The sequence below is a fragment of the Diplotaxodon limnothrissa genome, linkage group LG18 (assembly GCF_057381915.1).
Source record: "Diplotaxodon limnothrissa isolate DT_005_m linkage group LG18, D_limnothrissa_male_GT1.1, whole genome shotgun sequence".
Lineage (NCBI taxonomy): Eukaryota > Metazoa > Chordata > Actinopteri > Cichliformes > Cichlidae > Diplotaxodon > Diplotaxodon limnothrissa.
In genome coordinates, this window is record NC_140613.1 from 42,617,656 (window position 1) to 42,633,079 (window position 15,424).

Consider the following 15,424-nt stretch of genomic DNA (forward strand, 5'->3'; position numbering starts at 1 on the left):
TGTAGTGCCTGCATGTGAGGCTGTGTCTTTGTTCAGTCTGCGTTATGTGTTTCCTGTTTTACTTTGAAGGTCTCCGTCTTTTCTCAGTGTGTTCAGTTTACGCTTCTTTGGTCTCGTCAGTTCTGATTTTCCCCAGCTGTGTTTCCCTCCTGTTACCCATTCCCTGATTGCTCCCTCTGTGTATTTAAGCCCTGTGTTTCTCTGTGTCCGTGTCGTGATCTACCGTTTTCCTAGCTGTGTGTTCTGTCATTTCTCTAGTTTAAGTTTGTTTTGAGTTTTTTCAGTTATGTTGTATTTTGAGTATTAAATTAAAGCCTTTTTTGAGTTCACGTCTGCACCTTGGGTCCTATTCCTGCCTGCACACAGCCACACCTAACAGAAGATCGCGACCAGAACATGGACCCTGCAGACTCCTTTTTCTTTGAGTTCAACGGCGAGATGGAGCGGCTGGTGCGCCTGCTCGACCGCATCGCCCAGTCCCCGGATTTAAGGACCATGGCAGTGGGGCTGAGCGCGGTGGAGGCCATCATTCGGCATAATCCCCGGCTTAGCCAGTTTGCTAGAGACACTGAGTTGGGGAACACCATTACTGCCTGGAGAGAGCAAGTCAGGGCTAGTGAGCTTGCTCTCTCCCTCACTACATCTTCCCCACCGCTGCCGCAGGACAACGCACACTCTGCTTCATCGCCACTGCAGGCTTCCTCCCCTTCCTCACGCCAGCTGGGACCTTGTTCGCCTGTCCGTTCGCCTGCCTTTTTCCTGGCGGCTGTGTGGTCGGAGGATGAGGAGGAGGTCTCCGTTTCTCCACTGGTTCCTGTTCCCTCGTCTAAAAGGAAGCGACGCCACCGTCGCTCCTCTCCTCGGTCATCCGTTCAGCCACCTGTCTCCGCTGGAGGGTCCGAGGAACCGCTTCAGCCATGTGTCTCCGCTGGAGGGTCCGAGGAACTGCTTCAGCCACCTGTCTCCGCTGGAGGGTTCGAGGAACCGCTTCAGCCACCTGTCTCCGCTGGAGGGTCCGAGGAACCGCTTCAGCCACCTGTCTCCGCTGGAGGGTCCGAGGAACCGCTTCAGCCACCTGTCTCCGCTGGAGGGTCCGAGGGATCGCTTCAGCCACCTGTCTCCGCTGGAGGGTCCGAGGGATCGCTTCAGCCACCTGTCTCCGCTGGAGGGTCCGAGGAATCGCTTCAGCCACCTGTCTCCGCTGGAGGGTCCGAGGAATCGCTTCAGCCGTCTCTTCCTGCTGGAGGGCCCGAGGAGCCTGTTCAGCCTCACGCCTCGTCAGCTGGAGGGCCCGAGGAGCCTGTTCAGCCTCACGCCACGTCAGCTGGAGGGCCCGAGGAGCCTGTTCAGCCTCACGCCACGTCAGCTGGAGGGCCCGAGGAGCCTGTTCAGCCTCACGCCACGTCAGCTGGAGGGCCCGAGGAGCCTGTTCAGCCTCACGCCACGTCAGCTGGAGGGCCCGAGGAGCCTGTTCAGCCTCACGCCACGTCAGCTGGAGGGCCCGAGGAGCCTGTTCAGCCTCACGCCACGTCAGCTGGAGGGCCCGAGGAGCCTGTTCAGCCTCACGCCACGTCAGCTGGAGGGCCCGAGGAGCCTGTTCAGCCTCACGCCACGTCAGCTGGAGGGCCCGAGGAGCCTGTTCAGCCTCACGCCACGTCAGCTGGAGGGCCCGAGGAGCCTGTTCAGCCTCACGCCACGTCAGCTGGAGGGCCCGAGGAGCCTGTTCAGCCTCACGCCACGTCAGCTGGAGGGCCCGAGGAGCCTGTTCAGCCTCACGCCACGTCAGCTGGAGGGCCCGAGGAGCCTGTTCAGCCTTCTGCCACGTCAGCTGGAGGGCCTGAGGAGCCCGTCCAGCTGCCATTAGCCTCTGCCTCTGCTACACCTGGTCCAGCCTCTGCCTCTGCTACGCCTGGTCCAGCCTCTGCCTCTGCTACGCCTGGTCCAGCCTCTGCCTCGCCTGGTCCAGCCTCTGCCTCTGCTACGCCTGGTCCAGCCTCTGCCTCTGCCTCTGCTACGCCTGGTCCAGCCTCTGCCTCTGCTACGCCTGGTCCAACTTTTGCCTCTGCCTCTGCTACGCCTGGTCCAACTTTTGCCTCTGCCTCTGCTACGCCTGGTCCAACTTTTGCCTCTGCCTCTGCTACGCCTGGTCCGGCTTCGGCCTCTGCAGCTCCGCCTGGTCCAGTTTCCGAGTGTTCAGCTTCGTCTGCTCCTGAGGTCTCCATGCTGTCTGTTCCTGCACATCCTGTCCGGCCTGCTCGTCCTGCACGTCCTGTCCGGCCGATGACTGGACGTCATTGCCGTCATGGACAGCCCCCTGAATTACGCCGCCGTCGCTGCCTCCCGCCCGGCCGGCCTCCTGACCTGCGCCGCCGCCGTCGCTGCCTCCCGCCCGGCCGGCCTCCTGAACTGTTTTCTGGGCTCTTGGACCATCAGCCTCCGGGCCGCCCCCCTGACCTACCCGGGTTTGGACTGTTGTGCCGTCAGCCTCCGGGCCGGCCCCCTGAACTTTTTTGAGACTATTGCCTGGGCCTCTGCGCTTTTCGTGAGCTCTTTTGTTTGTTTGCTTTTGGACTTTGCCTGGGCCTTGGTGCTGTTGTTTTGGACTTTGTTCCTGTTTTTTTTGTTCTGTTGCTTTCCGGGCTCCAGTGTTTGCATTTTTTTTTTTTTTTTTTGTTTTGTTGTTTCTGGCTCCTTGTTTGGTTTCGGGCCCTCCATCCTGTTTCCCCCGCCGCCCACCCTGGTTGGGTTGTTTTTGTTTTTTTTGGTTTTGATGTTTTGGTTTGGGCTGTCTGGAAGCCAGCCCTTAAGGGGGGGTTACTGTTAGGATGCCTGGGTCGTTGACCCAGGGTTTTTGAGTTTACGATATTATTTATACTGTCTAGTTTTTGGTTTCTTTGAGTTCTGTCTTATGGCTTATGTCTCTGTCTTCTTTAGTTGCTCTGTCTCCCCTATCACCTGCATCCCCTTGTCTAGTTCGCGTCTATGTGTATCTTAAGTTCCTATATCCCCGTGTTCAGTCAGTGTTTGTGTCTGCCCTGTTCCCACGTCTCTGTTCCCTTTGTAGTGCCTGCATGTGAGTCTGTGTCTTTGTTCAGTCTGCGTTATGTGTTTCCTGTTTTACTTTGAAGGTCTCCGTCTTTTCTCAGTGTGTTCAGGTTACGCTTCTTTGGTCTCGTCAGTTCTGATTTGCCCCAGCTGTGTTTCCCTCCTGTTACCCATTCCCTGATTGCTCCCTCTGTGTATTTAAGCCCTGTGTTTCTCTGTGTCCGTGTCGCGATCTACCGTTTTCCTAGCTGTGTGTTCTGTCATTTCTCTAGTTTAAGTTTGTTTTGAGTTTTTTCAGTTATGTTATATTTTGAGTATTAAATTAAAGCCTTTTTTGAGTTCACGTCTGTCTCCGGAGTCTGCACCTTGGGTCCTATTCCTGCCTGCACACAGCCACACCTAACAGATTAATAAGCTGGAGTGGCATAATATGGCTTATGTCTTTCCTCCTTGGCATTTAGAAGTACCTCCTTTTCCTAACCTGACCTTTACCTGACAAATCTTCAAGGTTGGGTAGGGGAATCATTAAGGACTTAGGGGAAAAAAGAGGAGGGTTCTACAAATGATATTACACAAGCCTTCAAACAATTTAATGTCAGATGCCTGCCTAATTGAAACTATAATGTGCAAAAGAAGGACAACAAAATACACATCTTACTTTATCCCATGTCCTTATTGTTATATTTTAGGCAGGCAATGTAACTGAGAATGTCGTTTACAAAGCTGGCGATACACAGTTAAATTAATGTCTAAATTCAATGACAAAAAAGCAGCGTATGTTTTATGCCTGATGTCATTAAGATAGCTGCTTCTAGGTAAAATTAAGTTATGCCTGTGATGTCAAAACGTTAGCTCTATCCTAAAATTCTTCACTTGATCCTTACGCTGAGTGTTTATACCCAAGCCCCACTCATTTCTGTTCTTCAGAAATACCGTTTTGAAACAGAGTAATTTTATTGAACTAACTTGTCTTTTCAGCAAACCGTTTCTCCATATTCATGCATGAAAAACCAAAATACAAATATTAATGAAACCGTGTTAATGTGCTACATAAAGTCTGAATATTACAATATGACAGCTGGGCAAAAAGACCTCAACAAACAAATAAAAAATGCATGCACACACAAAATGTTGTCATGGTCCTTGGGTCTTGTCCTGAATTCCTCCTCTCATCCCCGACTAAATGCAGCAGACGGCAGAGCGTGGTTCTGCTGGAGGATTTTTCCTGTTACAGTTTTTTACAGTCGCTAACAAGCGCCTACCCATACTTCAGATACTTTTTCTAAACTCTTAACACAGACCCACACCTACAAAACACAATTGGCCAAATGGATAATATCCTTCCCAAAAATACACTTTGTTAAATATATACTAACTCCTCATTTCAAAATTAGAACACATCTTTCTCTGCACACACTAACTGTACAAAAACACTATAAATCTGACTCAAAATGAAATTAGTCTGTCAAAGAATAACACTTGTTTTCACTTCACAAGGTACATGCAGTCAAAGTACACCAGGTTTCAAAATACTGGCTATTATTGACATTACAAAAACTGCATAGACTTTTATGTTTCAGTGTCACAGGTATTTGCATGCGAAACATGCAATCCACCATATTGACACCAGAAATGTCTTGGTTGGTAACTGTATGTCCACATGTACAGTAATGTTCACATTCAAAAGCATTCCAGTAAAAAGCAAACAAGTTTTTGTTTCTTTACTGTTTACCACAGGAGGTACAGTAGAAACACGGTATGATAGGACAGAGAAAGTTTTACAGTATTGCTTACAGTGAACAAAATATCCATGAAACACACAAGAGCATTCTGAACAAAAAAACAACAGCAAAAAGCCAAGATAAAAAGGGGGGGAGGGGGGCTAAAAAAAGGCAAAAAAGTTGCATCTAATCTCTGCGATCTTCAGGGTTAGGCCACATGTTTTCATCAACATCACATCTGATGTCAGCCAAGTCGATGCACCTGGGATAAAACCGCCTGGTATGTCGGATCCACCCTTGGCAATCGTCAACTGTGATGTCCCTGGAGCCAGCATCCATGGCTTCAAGGAGGGACATCTGGTCATGTGGCTGATGGTCATAAACCTTCCACCGCCATGCAGAAAAGAACTCCTCTATGGGGTTGAGGAAAGGTGAATAGGGTGGAAGGAAGAGACTCACCAGTCTTGGGTGGACTTCAAACCATGTTGTTATTGCTTGCGAGTGATGGAAAGCCACATTGTCCCAGGTAATTACAAAGGTCCTCATGTTTTCACCCTCCTGACCCTGCTCTGGAACCAGGCGCTGGTGGAGATCATTGAGAAAGGCAAGCAAGCGCTCTGTATTATAGGGTCCAACCTGACATTTGTGAAGGAGTAATCCTGCATTTGCAATTGCTGCACACATGGTAATGTTTGCCCCTCTCTGTCCTGGCACATCAACTGTGGCCCTTTTTCCAATTACATTCCGTCCACGTCGACGCCTTTTGGCCAGATTGAATCCTGCCTCATCGATGTATATGAATTCATGAGGGGCCTGGTTGGCCTCCAATTCCATAACTCTCTGAAACAAAGTTTATGTAAGTCATGTTAGTACTGTATACCATACTGTACTGTAACCTAGTATTGTGTAGGTTACCTACTTGCAAAGTGCAAAGCTTATAGAACTGGACATTGGATTGAATATACACTGTACCTGGACATATTGTCGTCGTAGCTCCTTGACCCTCTCACTGTTCCTCTCAAAGGGAACAGTGTAGAGCTGCTTCATCCGCACTCTATGTTTGGACAATGTCCGCGAAATGGTTGTGAGGCTGATTCTATCGATATTGTCGAATATCTCATGGTCCGCCACAATTCTGGTTTGTATTTCACGCAGTTTTATTGCATTATTTGCAGTAACCATTTCCACAATGGCAAGCTCCTGATCATTACTGAGGAGCTTTCCTCTTCCCCCAGAGGGTGGAAGACGTTGCATTCTTTAGAAAGACAGACAATTCAACATATGCATTACTGTATGACCATATTGACATGTCAAGTGAGAATAGGAACAATCCATGTAAAATGCAATACTTACCTGTTGGTTTGTTGAAAGGTGCGTATAATGGAGGCAACTGTTGACCGCCTCAAATTGGGCTGCACTCTTTCACCAGCCTCTCTTAGTGAAAGACCATGGTTGATTACATGGTCAATGATAGTGGCACGGATTTCATCACTGACTACTGTTCTTGCAGCCCTTGGAATGCCACCACCACGCATTCTTACACCTATACCTTGCCCTCTCCTTGGGCCTGCTCTTCTCTCTGGGCCCCTTGCTCTTACTCCTCCTCGACCAGACATTACAGTGTTTGTCTTTTTTTTGTTTCCAAAAACATCACTCCTCAAGGTCTTGCCTTATGAACCCCACTGAGTCTAAGCCAGAATGGAAGAAGGTGTGGTTGGCCCAATTTACCCAACATAAATCAGCTGTGTGTCAATTATTCAATTGTTTGTTTGTTTACAGCTGAGATATATTTTTGATATTGATATTGTTTTTGTACTGATATCATTGCAGGGGCAGAGGTTTTTATACTGTATCTAAGGTTTGGAATATTGTTTTTGCTATTGTGGGATGTTGTGTGTTAACATTCGTAGATACTACAAGAACAGTCCATAGTTTTGTTGGGAGGTATAACTTGTCTGTTAAGAAAATGTAAGCATTGTGGAAATGTGTTCACTGACTGCATATTGGGTGAACACGACATGAAATGTGTGAATGGTATGGCCACAACAGACCGATCCTGTGCTAATTGTGTTTAGAGTTTTGCAAATGTGACAACTGTTTGGACAAACGCTTGTTAGCGACTGTAAAAAACTGTAAAAGCGAGTTTTTCCTTCCCACTGTTGCCAAAGCGCTTGCTCATAGCGTCATATGATTGTTGAGGTTTTCTGTGTTATATTATTGTAGGGTCGATCTTACAATATAAAGTGCCTTGAGATGACTGTCGTTGTGGTTTGGTGCTGTATAAAAAAATTGAATCAAATTGAATTAAACCTTTTTTTGTTAATAGGTTATTACTTGCTCCCTCAGCGACCTTACCTGGTCTGCTCATTGTTTTGAGATGTTAGTTTGGGCTCCTCCTGGCAGAACACTGTACATTACTGACGTGAACTTGCTGGGTCTTTGCGTCTAAATTACACCACACTGCTAGTAGATCACCCTGTGAATACTTCACCATAATAATTTGACCTGTGCAGGATAACTGCTCCATAGTCTATACATTAAATCTTATTTTCTTTTATTTACCTGCTGGATAGTTACTGAGTGTAACGCCTTTCCTCCACTTTGTTTAACCACTGAAGTAGAATTTCCTCTATCGATCACTTTATCCCAATCAACTCTAATTAGAAGTTAAAATAATGATCATTCTAAAGAAATGATAATTAACCTTTGGCTGGAAAAGTATAAGTGTAGCTTGAATTGGATAATAACCACTACCTACTTTCTAGGAAGCATTTTCCTAGAAAGGAATTTTTTTTAACTTTTTAAATACATAACGAAAAGTGCTGTTTTTCGTTTGTTGGTTTGTTTTTACTCTCTTTATGTGTTTAATTGGTTGTCCCTTTTTACTGATCTTTCTTACTCTTTAAGGTATTTTTAATCTTCATGTACCAGAGTCAGCATCATTGGGTGCAGCTGTGGGACGAATTCAAGCCCAGGATTTGGATGTAGGCAGCAACGCACGGGTGGAGTATGCCATTGTTCCAGGAGATGAGGGCAACATGTTTGACATCATCTGTAATGGTCAAAGTCAAGAAGGGATAATTGTTCTGAAAAAGGTCAATTCACCCTTTAGTGCACGTTAGTTGCTTTCTAAGTGCTTCCTGCTGCAAAGCATTGATCCATTCACACAGCACTTTATTTTATGTCTTCAAGCTGATGATGGAAAGATTGTTTTATGCTGATGCAAAGTTCTTTAAATCATATGAATTAGGCCACGTTCACACTGCAGGTCTTAATGCTCAATTCTGATTTTTTGATCAAATCCAAATTTTTTTTGTCTGTTTTTCACACTACGAATAAAATGTGACAGCAAACGCGCTCCAGTGTGAACGGTTCACGGCCCTCAAAGCGTCACACGTGCGCAAAAGAAGACGTCACACACAACACGCTCTGTTTACAGAAGTAAAAATGGCGGCTACAGAGCTAGTAGGTGTTGTTGCAGCAGTCGATCAATTTCTGCACAGTCGTAACCGACAGAATTTTGACAAATTAATTAAAGAAAAGACACTGAGAAAAAAAAGAGCCTTTGCTTTAACAATGGCCGCCATGCTTTCTCGTTTGTCTTCTGATAATTGGCGTCTGTCTAGTGTCAGTGACGTAAAAGACGGATTTAATGCGACGTGACCATCAAACAGCAGTCGCTTTCTACAACCTCGGATATGTGTCAGATTCAGTACCACATACGAAAGTGACCCAGGTCAGATTTGAAAATATTGGATTTGTGCCATGATCGGATAGATGGGTCGCATAGGGTCAAAAAAGTCGGATTTGATGCGCTTTCGCCTGCAGTGTGAACGTAGCCTGAGACTGCTTCACAGCCACATTGTTAAATGTGGTTCATAGTTCTAAATGTGTTAAATTGTCAGTGAGAACAGAGAAACACTAACTGACTGTCTGGTCCATTGTAATTGCTGTCACTGGGGTAATACCATGTAAGGGACTATTGTACTTTGTACTGTATTCATTCCTTCGTACTTTGTGCTCTGGTGACAATTTTGTTATTTTGTTGAATAAAAGACACATTTGGCTGACACGAGTATTTGACCAGGACTACACAGTGATGAGTGCAGGACAAACTCTCTGACTTTCCTTTGAGAGATAAAGACATGGATGTGTACATGAAATGGATTGAAAACATTAGATAGAAAGCAATTATATGTAACCCCTGACTCACTTTAAATAGTTTAGAACAGCCAAAACTACAGACTAGGTTTAGCAGGATTACAATAGGAAATGAGGTGACCGTGGAGTGAAATGGCTGGAGACAGGAAATGAGCAACAATGGTTATTATTTTGTACAGAATTGAAAATTAAATGGTAAATGGCCTGTATTTGTATAGCACTTTACTAGTCCCTAAGGACCCCAAAGCGCTTTACACATCCAGTCATCCACCCATTCACACACTGGTGATGGCAGCTACATTGTAGCCACAGCCACCCTGGGGCGCACTGACAGAGGCGAGGCTGCCGGACACTGGCGCCACCGGGCCCTCTGACCACCACCAGTAGGCAACGGGTGAAGTGTCTTGCCCAAGGACACAACGACCGAGACTGTCCAAGCCGGGGCTTAAACCGGCAACCTTCCGATTACAAGGCGAACTCCCAACTCTTGAGCCACGATCGCCCCAGTAAATCTGACACAAATTCCACAATAACAGCAGTAATAGTAATGATAAGCCGGCATAACAAAAATAACCTACTGAGCTCAATATTTCAATTTCTGGTCATTTGTCAGGTCTGGATTCCTTATTAGTCTAGTCAGGGTTTCTTACTAGTCTAGTTCTTTTTTCCTTGGTTTTGTGGTTTGTGTGTTACCACTTTTATGCCTCTCTTGAGGGAGAGATTAGTTTAGTCTGGGCACAGGCTCGCTACCTCTATCCGGAGAGAATCCAAAATCTTAGTTGCTTTATCACACGAACAGAACACCTAGCCAAAATGACAGAAAATTCCGCACAGACCATCCGAAGCCTGTCTCGTCTACCTTCCACGTGCGAAAAACCAAGCTCGTGTGTAATGGTGGTCCGGTGCTTGGAAGGCGGGACTGAAACCACTTCCAACAAATGAAATGGCCATTACCCAATGTGATCCGTAAAAAGAAAAATAAAGTTTGATAGAGGATCACACTTCTTTCAAAATAAATTTGTCTTTTCAAAATAAGAGAGTGGAAATACATTTATACAAATAAAGAGAAAGCAAGAAAGAATAACAACAAAAGCTACTGGGTTACATACACTTGTGTGTAAAGTGGTTAAGTAGAGCAGAGAAGTGCTAGTGTATATAAGAACCAGTCAATTTATCATAGTTGTCATTACCTGGATCTATAGTACCATTAGAAACCTTGAAGTTGTTTTGTGTCTAAGACTGCATTTTTGATCTGCATAATATTGCTAAAATTAAAAACATGGTGTCTAAGAGTGATATTGAAAAAATTGTTCATGCATTTATGGATGGAACCATTTTGATTCCCTTTTAAATAATCCTAAGTCCTAAAAGCTATCTGTAAGCTCTTCACATTGTGTTCATTGTATTTATTCCACAACCAGTCAAGGCAGGTGTTCATAAAAAACAACTACCCTCTCAGATGCATCATTTCTAATTTGGTTTCTTTGACTTCGTCTACGCCTCCATTTCTTTATCTCTCACAGGAAATGTCAGAGCGCTTGTGTTCGGCTCTTTTTCAAGGGGAGGTAACATAAATGAGCCCAGAGACGAGGGGGGGCAGATTAAAAAAACACAAGGTTTATTACCACAACTGAAAACACATAGTGAAACGACTCACTAGGCACTGAGGCAATTCAAACAAAAAAACAACTCTCAAATTTTCAAATAACACAAGAACACTAATAGAACACGAGTCATCTCAAAGGCCACAACTCAAAAAACAGAGGCTCAAAAGGCAGCAGCACAAAGGCAGAGGCAGGAGGGACAGCCTACGTCTGTTCAAGAGAGTCGAACATGAGTGAAGAATCCTCAGCCTTTTGTACTCCCAGGTAAACGCAGGCAGCCGCAGCAGCCAACGGTGTGTGTGGACTGGTCAAATACTCGTGTCAGCCAAAAGTGTTTCTCTATTCTCACTGACAATTTAAAGCATTTAGAACTATGAACCACGTTTGGTAAATGAATTGATTTTTATATAGCCATTTTCTATTCTCCCGGAGTACTCAAAGCGCTGTATAGCCTCATTTACACCCACTTCTAAACTCAAGTGTAAACTAACCAACATTCACACTCTGATGGATGCATCGGAGAGCAACTTGGGGTTAGTAAGGATATTTGGCATGCAGACTGGGGAAGCCAAGGATCGAACCTCCAACCTTCCAATCAGTAGCTGATCTGCTCTACTACCTGGCCAAGGTCTTTCTGTGTGGAGCCTGAATGTGATGCCTGCGGTTGTTTGGGATCTCTCCCAGTACTTTGGCTTCCTTCCACAATCCAAAGATATGCAGTTAGTGGGTTTTGGCTAATTAGTGGTTCTAAATTCTAAAATAACATGTACCAGTTAAATTAAACTACAGGAGAGTCTTAAAGAGAAAAAGACATTTATACAGCATCAAATCGCAACATCAGTAGCCTCAAGGAGCTTTATACTGTAAGGTTGACCCTACAATAATACATCCAGAGAAAAACTCAACAATCATGTGACCCCCTATGAACAAGCACTTTGGCGACAGTGGAAAGGAAAAACTCCCTTTTAACAGGAAGAAACCTCCGGCAGAACCAGGCTCAGGGAGGGGCGGGGCCATCTGCTGTGATTGGTTGGGGTGAGAGAAGGAAGACAGGATAAAGACATGCTGTGGAAGAGAGACAGAGGTTAATAACAGATATGATTCAATGCAGAGAGGTCTGTTAACACATAGTGAGTGAAGAAGAAACACTCAATGCATCATGGGAATCCCCCAGCAGCCTACAGCTGTTGCAGCATCACTAAGGGAGGATTCAGGGTCACCTGGTCCAGCCCAATAAGTCTCTTGATGGGGGGGGCATTTTTCTGTCCTGTACAATGAGATGATAAACATGTCAGCCGACTGACTAATTCTACATATACTGTGGTTTAAAATACAGGAATTTGATTGGACTGTTAAATTTAAATTTTAAAGATAAATGCCAGAGATTTTCACTCGTCTTTGATGCCATCAAAATGAAGTTCAGTGCTCCCATATTTGAGCACACGTAATAAAAAACTTCACATTGCAAAAGGGAAGTAAAAACATTTTCTTAATGGCATATAGTTTCATTTTACAACACAATTACTGTGAAATAAAGCATGCAGAATACCTTTTAAACAATCACAGTCACATACATGAATAAAATGTCATTTTTATTTAACTTTCACACTGGATTGATTTTTTTTTTTTGTGATCAACATTTTATTGATTTAAAACGGGGTTGGGGGGGGGGGGGGGTACAGACATATACAGTACAACTGTAAACTGCAGTAGCAAAGCAAACATTAGCAAACAAGGCATAGGGACAGCAAAGAAAAGACACAACAACACAAAGTTAAAACCAATTATTGCCTCTTCCAGGAGATAACTCTGGATGAGAAGGTTTTCCAAGCGTCAACAGTCGTGGGTCGAGCTTTATTTAATTTTGCTGTGGTATGTTCAAAACCAATAACACGGATAAGACATCGTCTCCAGAATGATTCCATACAAATGTCAGGACAGAAGCATTGCTTTGTAATAGTCTTCTTTGCGCTGGATTGATATTTTTGTTTGGACCGCAAAAACAAAAATTTCCGTAGTTATCTTTTTAAAAAGTTCCCAGATGGTCCTAAAATTATACTTCAGAAAGTATTTTAGTTAAAATCACTGTAGACGGCCTGTGGGCGTCCTCTCACTGCAGACATGAGGTAATATAAGGATTGCTCTGAATTTTTTGCTTCATCTCAGTGGATTTCTTCCCATGTTTTCCAGACTCTTGACTATGAAACCCAAGCGTCCTATACTTTCAAGGTGGAAGCATTTAATGCAGAGCTAGATCCCCGTTTCCTCCATCTGGGGCCCTTCAAGGACTCTGTGACAGTCGAAATTAACGTACTGGATGTGGACGAGCCTCCTGTCTTCACCACGCCTTACTATTCTTTGGACGTGTACGAGGACACTCCCCCAGGAACCATCATTGGCTCAGTGACCGCTTATGACCTGGATGCTAGTAGCAGTGCTGTCAGGTGGAAAGCGCTTCACAGATCTGTGAAATTATGTCAACAGACTGTTTATTTTTTTAAGTATTGTTAACAGTATTATTCATTTCCTGGAAGGCTGGAAATTGTAACGATGTTGTTCTACATTATAGTTTGAATTGGATTCTTGATCAGAATCTAAATTATTTAAGGTGTCGCTGAAAAATACAACAAAATAAAATGATCTGACCAAGACAAAAACTGGTATTTTGAAATTATATTAATAAACGCGAATTCACTGTGTAATTGTGTAACTTGATTAGAAGCGTCCTCCTGAAAATAAGCCATCAGAGTAACATCCTCCTCTCTGCCTCTTAATGCGCCCCGGTTGCTATGGTAACGTGTAAATATTTCTTTCAAAATAAGACTCACAATTGCAACACGGGAGGAAGGCCTTCCATTAGGCCTCCTGTCCTAATTTTCTCTCTCCATGAGGACACTCCAGGGCCAAGCGCAGCAGTGGGTGACCAAAATGAAAATGATGAGGAAGTGAAACAGCCACCAACGACAGGGAGGAACAGAAGAAGAGACAGGAATAATGAACTGCCAGACCTCATCAAAGAGTACATGAGGCAGAAAAGAGAGGCTGAGGAGAGGAGAGCGCAGGAGAACAGGGAGAGGATGGACAGACTGTTTTCACTTCTTGAAAGATTAGTTCCAAAATGGGGTAGTTTAATAATTTAGACTACCCCACCCTCCCAGAGGCATGCCTACCTATTCGGACCTGGATATCGTCTTCCAGAGGTGGTGTGTGCCGCAACAATCTAAGTCATCTGCACCGTGCTACGAGCAGAGACACAACTATGACGCGGATGGCTCTACCAAATGTAAGGTCACAGGTGAACAAGACTTTTATTTTAAATTACTTTTTCCTCTCTTCGGGGCTTGACATCTTGTTCCTGACAAAGACATGGATTTGCCCTGATGACTCCTTCTCCTTCTCGGAACTTCTTCCTCCTGACTGTTCCTTCTTTAGCTCACGGGCTACGGGTGGAGGTGGTGGCTTGGCCTCATTTTTTAAAAATATACATAAAGCTTGGCAGCAGCCTTCTCCTACCTATGGTAGCTTTGAAGTTCAATTAGTGGAACTGGTCAATTCTTCTAAAACCTTGTGTGCCATGGTTTATCGACCGCCGAAGTATAATAAATTCTTTATTCATGATTTTACTGATCTGTTAGGATCTATTTTTGTTGAATAGGACTGTGTTCTTATTACTGGTGATTTTAACATTCATATTTGCTGTAAGGATGACCTTTTAGCCACAGACTTTCTTACCTTAACTGACTCTTTTAACCTTGTTCAGTGGGTTAGTGGGCCAACCCACTTCAAAGGCCATATTTTCAATTAGATGATGACGACCCATGATCGGAAGGTCGGGGGTTCGAATCCCCTGAACGGCTAACCTGAGGTACCCGTGAGCAAGGTACCGTCCCCACACACTGCTCCCCGGGCACCGCGCTGGTGGCTGCCCACTGCTTCACTGAGTAAATGGGTTAAATGCAGAGAAGAATTTCCCCACGGGGATCAATAATAATAATAATAATGGATTGCATTTATATAGCGCTTTTCGGGACCCTCAAAGCGCTTTACAATTCCACTATTCATTCACTCTCACATTCATATACTGGTGAAGGCAAGCTACAGTTGTAGCCACAGCTGCCCTGGGGCAGACTGACAGAGGCGAGGCTGCCATATTGCGCCATCGGCCCCTCAATAAAGTATACATTACATCATACATATACATCATTATCACGACATTGCTCCTTCGTTGCACTGCTTCCTTGAGTGCACGAGAGAAGTTAGAGAATGGCTTTCAGGCAATTCCCTTATCCTGAATGAAAAGAAAACGGAGATTGTAGTGTTTGGCAACCATATCCCTAGGGGCCTATTAACTGATACCTTTGGTTCCTTTGCCACTTCTTTCTCTGACTCGGTTAGTGACCTAGGTGTCCTGCTGGATAGCTCTTTCAAATTTAACAAACAAGTGTCTTCAGTAATCAAATCAACTGCGCCTTATTGCTAAGGCTAAGCACTATGTCCCTCATAAAGATCTTGTAAACTCATTCATGCTTTTATAACTTTTAGATTGGGTTACTGTAATTCTCTCTACTTTGGTCTTCACTCTGCTCTCCTTCACAGACTTCAGCTTGTCCAGAATGCTGCGGCTCGCCTCCTGACTGGTACTAGAAAGCATGCCTCTGTCACCCCTGTTCTTGCTGATTTGTATTGGTTACCCATAAAATATCATATTGAATTTAAAATATTGTTGCTCACCTTTAAAATTATAAATAATTTAGCCCCTCGTTATCTTGTCAGTCTTCTTAGTCTATATGTCCCTGGGCGAGCCCTCAGTTCTTCAGCCCAATTACTCCTGGCTCAGCCTAGATCTAGACGTAAATCTAGGGGTGACCGTGCTTTTGCCCTGGTTGCACCGAA